General features: G+C 36.9%; 1 protein-coding gene across 3 annotated transcripts in view; it reads right to left on the bottom strand.

Moving 5' to 3' along the window:
- The window catches only part of LOC149807354 (actin-binding protein IPP-like), a 53,354-nt gene that overhangs the window by 34,545 nt on the left and 6,564 nt on the right, over nucleotides 1-12,245 (bottom strand). The window lies entirely within an intron of this gene.

Genomic DNA, 12,245 nt, shown 5'->3' with positions numbered 1-12,245 from the left:
ACCAACCAGATGTCATCAGAAGTCATATAATGAAAGTACCATATTGACTTGAGGAACAACCAGATGTCATCAACCAGATGTCATAAGAAGTCATATAATGAAAGTAACATATTGACTTGAGGACCAATCAGATGTCATAAGAAGTCATATAATGAAAATACCATATTGACTTGAGGACCAACCAGATGTCATAAGAAGTCATATAATGAAAATACCATATTGACTTGAGGACCAACCAGATGTCATAAGAAGTCATATAATGAAAATACCATACTGACTTGACCACCCATCAAGGAAAACTAAGTATAACAAGATTTTCAAAGTGGCACCATCTTAATTTATGACCAGACTTCTAGTTTGGATCTGCAATAGACTGACCTGAATTGGACACACTCTCTATCTTTTCACCACTATAGCTTCAATTTGCTCTTAATGCTATATTAGACAACTGGAACATTCTTATATTATAACTTATATAAACATGAAGTATTTGAGAATCTACACTTGAATCTTGTAGTTCAAGCATAGTTGTTTATCTGAGTATTGCATTAACTGTTAATAATATTAATAATAATAATAATAACGCTTTATTTATAGAGGGTGACTCATGATTCAAGGACTATTCTGAGCCCCTCTAAGGAGAGTATAAGAATGCACATTATATGAAGATAGCAATAATTACTGTTTATTTTAACATGTTTAGTATTAAAATACTAAATTCCATTATCTATTAGAAGCACATACATGCTCATGATATCTCTTCTTAAATGCTCTAATATTTTCAACAGATTTTACATGTAGTGGAAGCTTGTTCCACAAAGCTGTACCAGAGTATTGGAAGCTCTTTTTAAATTGTTCTGTTCTAGATTTTGGTGGTAGAAGGTTTCCAGGTGATATTGATCTCAAATGGTATTGTGTTGAAAAAGGCCTGAATAAGTACTGAAGATACTCTGATGCAGTTCCATATAGATATTTATATAAAAGAACTGCCTTGTGAAAATCTATCCTGTCAAATGTTGTGAACCATTTGAGTTCTGTAAAAAATGCTTTTGCGAGATGATCAATAGATGCTTTTAAAATTATGCATGCTGCTCGTTTCTTGAAGTTTTTAAATCCTGTCAAGTTCAATTTAGCACAGTTTAACCATACATTTGAACAATAATCCAATGTGTGAAGAATATAGGACTTGTAGTATAGATTTCGAGTTTTCATAGGTAAATATTTCTTGATTCTGCTGAGTAGGGCAATTTTGGATGACAGTGTTTTTACAAAGCTTATCAATATGGTCATTCCATAATAAATTATTATCTATGGTCATACCTACAAGCTTTTCATGTTTGACATTTTCTAATGGATGATTATTTATTGCAAGAGATAGTTCTGGGTTCCCTGATTTGTGCAGCTTTTGTGACATCCCTAAAATCATACATTTTGTTTTACCTTCATTAATTACCATCCTATTTTGTTGTGCCCAATTTTGGACTCTAATAAGGTCTGAGCTTAAATCTCATTTGGATAACTTCAGTATCAGAACTAGATGTATACAAGGTTGCATCATCTGCAAATAAATCTGTATTTGTGGATTCATTATTTAATGGTGGATCATTGATATAGATGAGGAAGAGGAGAGGGCCAAAAACTGAACCTTGAGGAACCCCTGAATGAACTGTGCAAGTCTGAGAGCTAATATTGCCAATGTTTACTTGTTGAGACCTTTGGCTTAGGTATGATCTAAACCAGTTTAAAGAAAGATTGTCGAACCTGTAACAGTTCAACTTTGCAGCAGAATTTCATGATCAACAAGATCAAAGGCTTTTTTGAAGTCAAGGAAAACAATCCCAGTCATATGTCCATTATCCATTTCCTTCAGCCAAAGATCAATTAATTTGGTAAGTTCTGTTTGGCACAAGTGGTACTTTCTAAATCCTGATTGCGCTTTATGAAATAGAAGCCGAATGGGCACCTGAATACATCTACTAATTGTCAAGTGGCAAAATTAATGAAGTAACGGTTATTTCTAAATCTTCTCTCTCCCTACTGGTTTATGAAAAAGAGGAACAGTTCAATATGAGTATTTTGCAGATATTGGTAATGTTTTTTCAACATTACATCAGTCCTTGTCAACTGAAATCACCAGTGTAAAGGCTGATTTGCACACTGTCACAAACTGTATTAATTTAACAATACAGAGTCAACATCCTAGAATTTGTAACATAAGTCCTAATGAATAAAGTCCTAACTAAACTTTAGTGGTATTCCAAAAATAAATCTAATGCTGGAGGTGTTTATTTGCCTCTTTTGGCCTTTGTCATGGTGATGTGCCAACAGTCTTTTACTGAATCACAATAATATAATCCAAAAATATATACTTATTTAAGGGGTCCCGAGTGGCCAAGTGGTCTAAAGCACTCTCTGTCACGGATCACTGCCATCTCATCTCTGTCTGCTTGGGTTCAAGTCTCGGTATCTGTCATTATGGATATGTGAGAAAGCTTGCCAGTAGCTTCTCGTGGGTTGGTGGTTCTTTCCGGGGTTTTCCCGGGTTCTTCCTCCACCATTAATACTGGCCGCCATGTATAGCCTATCTTGTGCTGAAAAATGGCATTAAACCCAATAACAACAACAACAACAAAATCCTTATTTTAATTTCACTATAAAGTCTCATTCCCTATGTCCAAAAATGTTATTTCTGAACGCTAACTGCTATGTATTTCCAGAGAAGAATACTGGTAACTTGAATTAAATAATTTGAATAAATAAATTCAAGCACAACTGAAATACTGGAGTGGACACAACAATAATACAACTGATTCTGCTCTGATCTTACAGCACAAATGAATAATTTCAAAATAAACAATATTATATAGTCCTCTGCTTGACCCTACAATTAGCATTTTCTATAAAACTTTTACCTAATGGAAAATTTCATTCTGGAAGGCTCCAAATGTTCACAAGATAAAATCTTAGCTATAATTAGAAGGTCCGTTATGAAATTTATAACGTAAAATGTGGCAAACAACAGGGAGACCCTGCATTTCATTGTGAATCTCCAACGTTTTGGATTCAGATTGAGATAAACCTGTTGTTTACTAAACCAAAATCAATGATTCAGGTCAGGTAGAAAGTCCAAAATACAATTATCCATAGCATACAATACATTTGTAAAAAAACTAATAAACAATGCAAAGTAAATTTTATATATATATATATATATATATATATATATATCAGGATCCTCAGACTAAAAGATGAAGACCTGGTTGTAAGAAAAAGCTACCAAACTGCCTGAGAAGCCCTGGATTCAGAATAGCTTTTGTTGTTGTTGTTGTTGTGGGGTTTAACGCCATTTTTCAGCACGATAGGCTATACATGGCGGCCAGTATTAATGGTGGAGCAAGAACCTGGAAAACCCCAGAAAGAACCACCGACCCATGAGAAGCTACTGGCAAGCTTTCTCACATGCCCACATTGGCTGAATCTTAGACTCGAACTGCCGCAGACAGAGGTGAGATGGCAGTGATCCATAACGAAGAGCGCTTTAGACCACTCGGCCACTCGGGGCCCCGGATTCAGAATAGCATTAAACACCTAATTATGTTGCATTTCAAAGGCTTTCTTATAATATTCCTTTTTTTGTTACAGCATTTAATCAGTTATAGCATTTTATTTGTGTGGTCTGCATGCTCAATACACTTTTATCATCTGATGTGTCGATGCCTGATCAACAATGGTGGTCATTTAAATAACAAAGGCATAACAACAAAAGATCTGGGTAACAAAATCAGTAAATAACAAAGGCTCAACCAAGACACTAGGTAATGAACGCATGATAATCACACTACATTCGCAACCAGTACTTTAGAATACCAGGTTGCTGATACAAAGCAATTAAAGCATGAAAAAAATATTTCTGTTTTGTATTTGTTTTACTAAAAAAAATTTAAATATCCTTTAGCTATTGTTCTATACCAGTAAGTTGACCAAGCAGAGCTTGAATTAAATTTCTCGTTATTTATTTTTTCAATTCTGACTGCTGTGGAAATGGTTAGTCAGAAAAAGAAAAAAAATGTCTCTTTAGACACAAAGCTACAAATAAAAAATATCAGGAACAGAAATCAAAGTACCAACGTGCTCCATCCAAATATACCTAGCAGACCATGACACATAAAAAAAACCTAAAAATCTTAAATGAGCATGAAATAAATGTCTGTAATCAATATGATTTATCATACATGGCATGATATTTTCAGAGGCTGTGTTGCTAATTGTTTTGTTAAGCCAGGGTTCAGTTACCAATGACAGCGATGCTGAGGTTTTCCTTGCTTGGTGGATTATGCATAAATGGGTTTGGTGACAAGGATATAGATTTCTTAGATTATATTAATTCTGATAGTGAAACTGTCACAACTGTGATATCAACAACTGAAATGCAAATTTGTTGTACCAAGGGGATACTGTTTTGATCATCAGAAGGTGACTGAGTTACTGAACAATAATGATTTCACATAAAAGTGATTTTTATGATTCACCAGCTGGTATATGTACATGTATGTTGAAACTTTCATCGGAAGGTAGAATTTACTGTTTTCTCTTTTATCTCCTTCATACCTCTTGATGATATGTATTTATACAAACATAAATTGCTTGAAAATTGTATTGCCATTATATGAGAACAAAAGTAATCATGCCAGTGTAAACTTTACTACAAGTATATCCAATATGACAATGACTGTCATGGACAAGTACATAAACGTTTTGAAGAAGAAAAAAATAATTTATAAATGTTTTTTGATTGTAAAGTTCTAATATCCCAGTACACTGTGAGATGTCATTAACAATCTTTACAGTATACTGGAGATTACCAATATACCGTGTATTGGTACATGTATATAACTTCAGTTCAGTAAAAAAAAATTATATACAGCCAGCTGCACAGCATTATAAGTTATCTGGTGATATGACTTCCTGTTTATGAGGGTCAGTGGGATCTGGTATATGACTTCCTGTTTTAGTTTATGAGGGTCAGTGGGAACAAGATTTTCAAGATATCTACCAGTATGGCCATAGTGAATATCAGATTAGCATCATTTAGACAATGTAAGATATCTTTTGGTGAAAACCACATGTCAATAATTCCATTCATTTGCCTGGGAGGAGTGGTGATAACACAACTTTCATGCCATTGTGGCCATACTGGATGAGCATCATCATTTCATCTTAGACATAGCAAACAATTAAATGTCTTTTAAAAATAAACATCATCAATGCTGAAAGAATTTTTTTTTTAATACAGGCCCAGGGATGGTAACTTTAGAAAAAAAACACAAACCCTGACTGAAATTCCACAAACCAGGACTCCAATTTCCATATGCCCTAAATTTCCCTTTTTTTAATATTATTTGTCACACAGTGTTGCAATTGCTACAATTCAAATATAAATTCAATAAAAGGTTTGAAGGTAATGCAAGTGTCATTATTGTTCACCACTACACTCACTTGAGGTTGGATGGTCCTGGTGTTCTAACTTCTCTAATGCATTCTCTGAGCAAATCCAACTCAGAAAAGAGTTGATGTATGTCAACAAATGGCCCCCCCCTCCACTTATTTATTTTGCTATCATGCTTACAAAGTAAAACTACAACAACCATTATTTCTAAAATTTCATTTTGTTGGACACTGCTGATAGCTATTTGCTTCCTAAAAGGGGATTTTGGAGTACAAAATCAAGTTTTTAGCATGACACATCTTGTTACAGTTTGATTAAAATCAGATCTCCACTTCATGTAGGCCAATGATGATCTGATTTTAATCAGATTGATCTGTGTTATGGCAGGTAGGTCAACATCTTGAAAATACATTTCTGCATTTCAACAACCTGATCCAAGTTTTCTCAGGCAATTTTTTTTACAACCCTGATGGGCACATCACTTTGATTGGTCCAATCTGATATTAGAGAGGCCCCAGGCATCAGGCTATTGGATTTTTTTTAACACTCATCTTATTGATATAAGAAGATTTTCAAGATTTGATGTATAAGTGGTATCATTATCAGTTAGGACCAACAAGACCTTGGGATGAACAGAAGTAACAACAACAAAACTTGTGCTAGTTGGCCAATGGACAATGGACAACAGGCCATCCCACATGTTCTTTTAATGTATAGCCAGTAGTAATGTACATTTATCCTCCATACTGACACAGTGGCACTGACCGCATGTTATGACAATGGAACTATGTCATATGCTTTACACATGAATGTTTACTGTATAACTGCTGAGACAGAATACCGAAAACTGAAAGTTCACCAAATAATTGTACAATCTCATAATTGCAATGGGTAATTTAGTAAGTACTTGATTATGGTAGTTGATCATGTACAGACTGAATGGTTACTGGTTTCAATATACACTGCTAATTCACTGTGCACAATTTACATGAACTTGATCATTTTAAGTAGCTTCATTTCATTTAGGGAAGACTGGTGCAATCATGTGAGAAAACTGTTAATTTGTACTACAATATAATACTGAACCTTTATTTTACCATTTAATGACAACAAAGTCTGCTGTGCAAAAGAAAACAAAATACTGTATATACCAGCATGTAAATCACATCCAACTGCACAGACCCAGATCCACAACTGCACTGTGCACCAGTGGATCAGATTCCTTGCAATTTTTTAGAACTAATCATAACAACAACATTGCCTATGATCTACCATATAATCTGATGACAGATCAGGGTCTATGTTGTTTGCAGTTGGAATGGACTTGTATATGAATCTATATGGTAAATGGTCAGAAAATTCAATCAGGTAAAGAGGTCCAAGATTCATTCTGTATTATTGCTTCATTTGTCAACATGATCAGGAATTTTCTAGGGGTCCACAAGCGTACATTATAGGTCTAAAGCCCAATAAAAATGGGCTACAATCAAAAAAGGTAAATATTTCAAAATTATGAAAAATTTTATTTAAAATTTACTTGTTAAAATGTAGTGGGGGGAAAACTAATTTAAATTATGCAATATTTACTCATAGCTATTGATTAACTTTCTTACACTGTCCATTTGATGTACATATATGTTCCTTTAGAGTCAGCAATAGTCAGTGTGACACAATTCCTCACTTCTACACCATGAGAAGGGGCCTGTGCGACTCCCTGACATTTGAGATCAACTACGATAAACATGTTGTCAGAGGTGACCATAACAAATCAACCCCTTACTCTGTCAATGCACCCTTGCAACCCTTGGTATATAGCCTTCAATTCTTTTTATGTGGAGGGATGATTCAGAAAGGATCCAAAGTCCCTTTAGAATATGTCCTCCAGTAACTGTAAATGATCACCCCAACTGGAACCTAATGTGTCAGCAAACAGCATATGTCCCTATTCACTGCAAATGGTGATGAAACGCTGGTCCTAGAAAGATCAGTGTTGACTGAGAATCTTTGTGAGGTTTCCACCTTGCAAGAAGGGGGAACAGTTGAGGTCACATATGAAGACATCCTAATAGAACCAAGTCTGCAGTCATGTTCAAGGTTCCCTGAAGGGACCAGTACAGTCAAGCAGACAAAAAGTTTTGCTTATTGCATCTCTAACAGAGTCAGGACTTGACCTATCCAATCCAGTGAAACTCTGGTTTGTGAGGAAATTCACCCCCCCCCCCATGTAAATGAAGTCTTGCAATGGAGTAAGTTCTGATTTTTTGAGATTGGGTAAAATGCTCAACAGAGTTACCACGGACCAACAGTGGTATAGATCCTGATGAAGGGACTGAATTTGAACATTGTGGATCATCCAGTTGTCAAAATAAGTGAGAACTGGTATTTCTAACAACCAAAAGTATTCTTCCACTATTCCCATAATGCGGGTGAAAAATCTGAGTGCATAAGAAATTTCAAATGGTATGACCCGGAACTGAAAATGCAAAGTCTGTGGTGAGGAGGAAATATGGGGATGTGTACAAAGGCATCCTGAAGGTCTCCATTTTGAAAAGTTCTTCAAGAAGAAACCAATTTAATGGGGAGAAGTAAATTATAATGTGAAACTTTACACTTTTCTCGGTGACCAAGAAGATATGGGAATAGAAGGAGGTTGACTGATCATTCTGGATCCTCTCAACTGCCCCTTTCTGTAAAAGGATGTGCACTTTCTCACTCAGTTTCACCAGATTGGACTGTTGAAGAAAGATGGTAGCCCTGGATAGAGAAGATACCAGTAGTTCCTGAAACTGGAATTGGTACCTCTCATTCACTATTGAAAGAACTCAACCATCATCCATGATGCTTGAGCAGGCATCAGAAAATAAGAATGCTTGGAAGAGATATGTGCAGCAGGAGAAGGCTCAAGTCCCTAGGGCTGTGCCCCACCCTTTCCTTGGGAAAAAATGGAGGCTGTGAAAACTGTCTCTTTCCATTCCAGGTTCATTGGGCACGTCTGTTTTTCGGTTTCTGGGAGCCCGATGAATGAGGTCCATTCGAGGTTGCACACCGGAATGGGACTGTGTCTGCTTAAGAACTTGGCAGAAGGCCCTTGAAGGCAATTCACATTTATATGCTTCCTGGCTGATTGTGATGGACCAGGAGTGGATATGAAGAATCTATGCTGATGATTCAGAGAAGCTTGCGATGCCACGGTAGGACTGAGGTTTCCAAACAGACTCTCAGCTTCAAAATGGAGCAGCCCTAAAGATTCTTTACTGTGATCAGACAAGTAATAACTTTGAGAAGTCCAAAGCAACATCATGGCAGATGTGAAGAAGTTCCTCCAACAAAGCCATAGAAACAGAAAGTGCATGCCGAGATGTCTTGGCCACAGCTTCCAGCACATGACGAAGGGCAGCTAGGTTCAAGGACACTTCTCTCAGCATGCTAAAAGCTGCAGCTCAGATGAGGTCAGCATGTGAAGCTCCTCCATAGCTTCAATGTCTTTTATGGCAATGCATGCCTAGGCTCCACTGAAGAAACCCACTTTTGCCACACTGGCATCAAGTTGAAAAGGGTTCATGGGCCACTTTGGGGAATGTAACCAACAGCTGACAGAGGGAACCAGGGGTTGCAACATCAAGGAGGGAATGGCTCACCCTCAACATTGTTGATTAATATTTTGGCTCATCAAAAAGCTCTCAGCAATTTCCTCAGTCATAGAAGATTGAGGAAGTAGGAGGAGGTCTGGTTAAGTCTGAGCCCCCAAAATCTTTTCGAGACTAGAAAGGATCTTTTTGGACAGTGTGGCAAGTTTTGGGCACAAGTCAGAGGATAAGAGGTTATAAACTTGGTTTATTCTCTTGTAAAAAGATATTACCTTCTCTTCCACATCTAAGAGAGATGAAAGAGTCAGTGTATGAGCAGGCATCACTTGTGCTTCCTCCATCTCAAAACTTATTATTGCCTTCCAGAAGGGAGACAGCATCATCGAGGACACTCTGAGCTGGAGAGTGTGTGGGTATCACAAAGTCCATAGGAGGTGAAGAGGGTATATGAATGCGCTATGCTAAATCCCATACTGCAACACAGTGAGTAGGGGCTGAAGGAGTAGTATCAGCTGGAGAGAGATGAGAATGTCTGTCAGTCCTGGAAGAAGTGATGCCCCTAGCTTTCTGAATGGTTTCCACCCGGTGATGAGGTAATGGTGGGACATGAGCTGCAGCATTGCCTGTTATGAGGGCAGGATCCAAGCAACCAAGAGGGCATACATGACCATGACCCCTGAGGTGGAGGGCCCCACATCCCATAAGGATTCACTGAAATAATAGGAAAGGGGGAGATACAGATCCAATCCCTAGCTTAGTCTTAGCCCACATTTAGATTTCCAATGTTCACATTGCGGTGATAGAGGGTGGAACTCGTTCAGAACCCTATCTCCATAATGTGAGGCCATAGTGTGAACTTCAGAGGATATGGGATTGTCAACTGATTCATCACTAAGGAGGGTGTGGTTCTGTTCCCTCCAAGTAGGTGGGTGTGACACACTACCTCTGACAGGGTGGTGTGGATGCAACACACTATCTCTGACTGGGTGGTTGCGGTGCATCTCTTTGATGGGAGGTAAAGACATGCTATGAGAAGAATGGTACATCTCCTCCAAGGGAGGCAGTGACACTATGGTATAGGTGGTACATCTCCTCAGTGGGAAGTGAGTAGTACATCTCCTCCTCCATGGGAGGCAGCGACATGCTACTACATGGTTGCTATATCTCCCTAACAATGGGAGGTAGTGACAAACTGGGAGGGATATTCTGGTCAGAAGACCCCTTATTTTCAGTAACAGAGAAGCCAGAAAATTCCAGTGAAGAAGAAGAATGAAGTTTCTTCTTTCTCTGATAAATGCGGCTGGAGTCTGCATGAATCCATCTTTCTGCAGATCCTATTTCTAAAATGTATGATGATATTTTTCTTGAAATTTTGGAACATTTAATTCAGTATGGATGAGTGTCCCAATAAGACTTCTTGTGGCTACACTTTCTCAAAGAATGTGTTGACATTATTCCTTTATATTTATTTTGTCACCTTACCTTGTTTGCATGTACATCATCTGGAGTACAACCCTCTATTGATGTAGTGTAAATTTACCAGTCTTTTTCTTTTCCATGTAACAAAAAGTGTTCTCAGTGTTTTATACAACTTTTATTGAATAAAGGAAGTTTACATATAAACAATAGCAATGTGAACATATTCAATGCATTGATTCAAATATCTAGTATAGGTACCACATACAACATGGTTCCTGCAGTGTCAATCTAGACTGAAGAACACATAGCATCTAGTGAACAAGACATCGTTATTCCTTGCAGACAATTATTTATTGGTACCGACATAGAAAAAGATTTTGATAGTAAGTGTATCTTGGCCCCTGTGGTTGAACATGAAGTAACCCCAAGTCCCTGAAACCAGACGGAATATGTTACCATGTAAAGATTTGGAAAAGAAACGAATGGATAACATAACAGCAATAGAAATAAATTACTGTAGAGGCCAGGCTGAAATTGTGGTTAAAAAACACTACTACAGGCAAATTTCCTCTGGTGAATTTGGCAAACATCTGAAAAAGATGAACTATCTGTGCTAGTTTTGAAAATAACATACCAAGGACAAGGCCAGCTGCACGAGTTATTGCATCATACTGACAATTCTTTATTCTAAGGGATGATGTATGCACATCAAATGGACAGTGCATTTGTTGGGGGCACGAAAAAGAAAACTAAACAAAAGCTATAGGTAAGCTATTGCTGCTAATAAAATGTTTAGTCAAGGTTACCCCAATAAACCTAAAACTAGAAAATTTGTTTATGGAATGTTCTCCTTCATTTAATAAGAACCCATTTTTATGTAGTAAAATATGTTTCTTCCATAATACCTTATATCTCATGGGTAAGGGTATCTTCCTCCACCTCTTAACTATTCTCCTAAAGTAAATGTATTATGAATGGATCAAGTATTTGAAGAAGAAACAAATTTTTTCAATAAAAATGTTTCTTCAAAAATACTGACCCAATCATAATGGGGACGCTCACCAGTTATTATGTACTTTTGAGACAGTGACATATGTAAGGTGAAGTTGTTTGCATTTAAAACATGCAGAATGGAGAGAATGTTGGCGTACCTCTATGCTACATTAATGTAATGTGGATGATATTTCTTTGGATATTGTACTTTTGGAAATTGTACATGATCTAAGCACACTGCTAACTAAAATGACAGCTCCCTTGTGCTAAAAAATCAGCCTGAAGTAGTCTAAAGTACACTATACATAGCAGCTAATAAAATAGGGAAAATGAAATTTGCCAGACTAGACAATACCATCTTCTGAAAGTGCAATGAATGAATTACCAAATATAAAAAAATGTAAAAAAAAGTTATCGGCTCTTTTTTATCCAATTTACCTCTGAAGTTCAGGAAGTGAAAATGACCAAGTGGAGCTAGCACTTTCTTGAAAGGTGCACATCTGGAGTAAGGCTAAGTTGTATACTCTATAACCCATATTACACCCATTAATCATATACCAAAATAAACGGAATTAAAGGTTCTTTGAATTATACCTAAGAAGATATGCAAAGTCTTTTTTAAATAGCCAGTATATCCAGTGAGGAAAGCCGGGGAAATTCTTTTTCTTTAAAATTCTAACCCTATGCAAAATGTGAATCTTGAGTGCCACAAATACACATACACTCTTGTAGCCTCCCCACAGTTACATCCATATAGAGAGCATGCATTTCCAATCCATTCAAGCCAATACCAGTATCAA

The sequence above is a fragment of the Sinohyriopsis cumingii genome, chromosome 1, assembly GCF_028554795.1.
Source record: "Sinohyriopsis cumingii isolate HCF-2022 chromosome 1, ASM2855479v2, whole genome shotgun sequence".
Classification (NCBI taxonomy): Eukaryota; Metazoa; Mollusca; class Bivalvia; order Unionida; family Unionidae; genus Sinohyriopsis; species Sinohyriopsis cumingii.
Note: the sequence above shows the minus strand (reverse complement) of the source record. Positions and strands in the feature narration are given on the sequence as shown.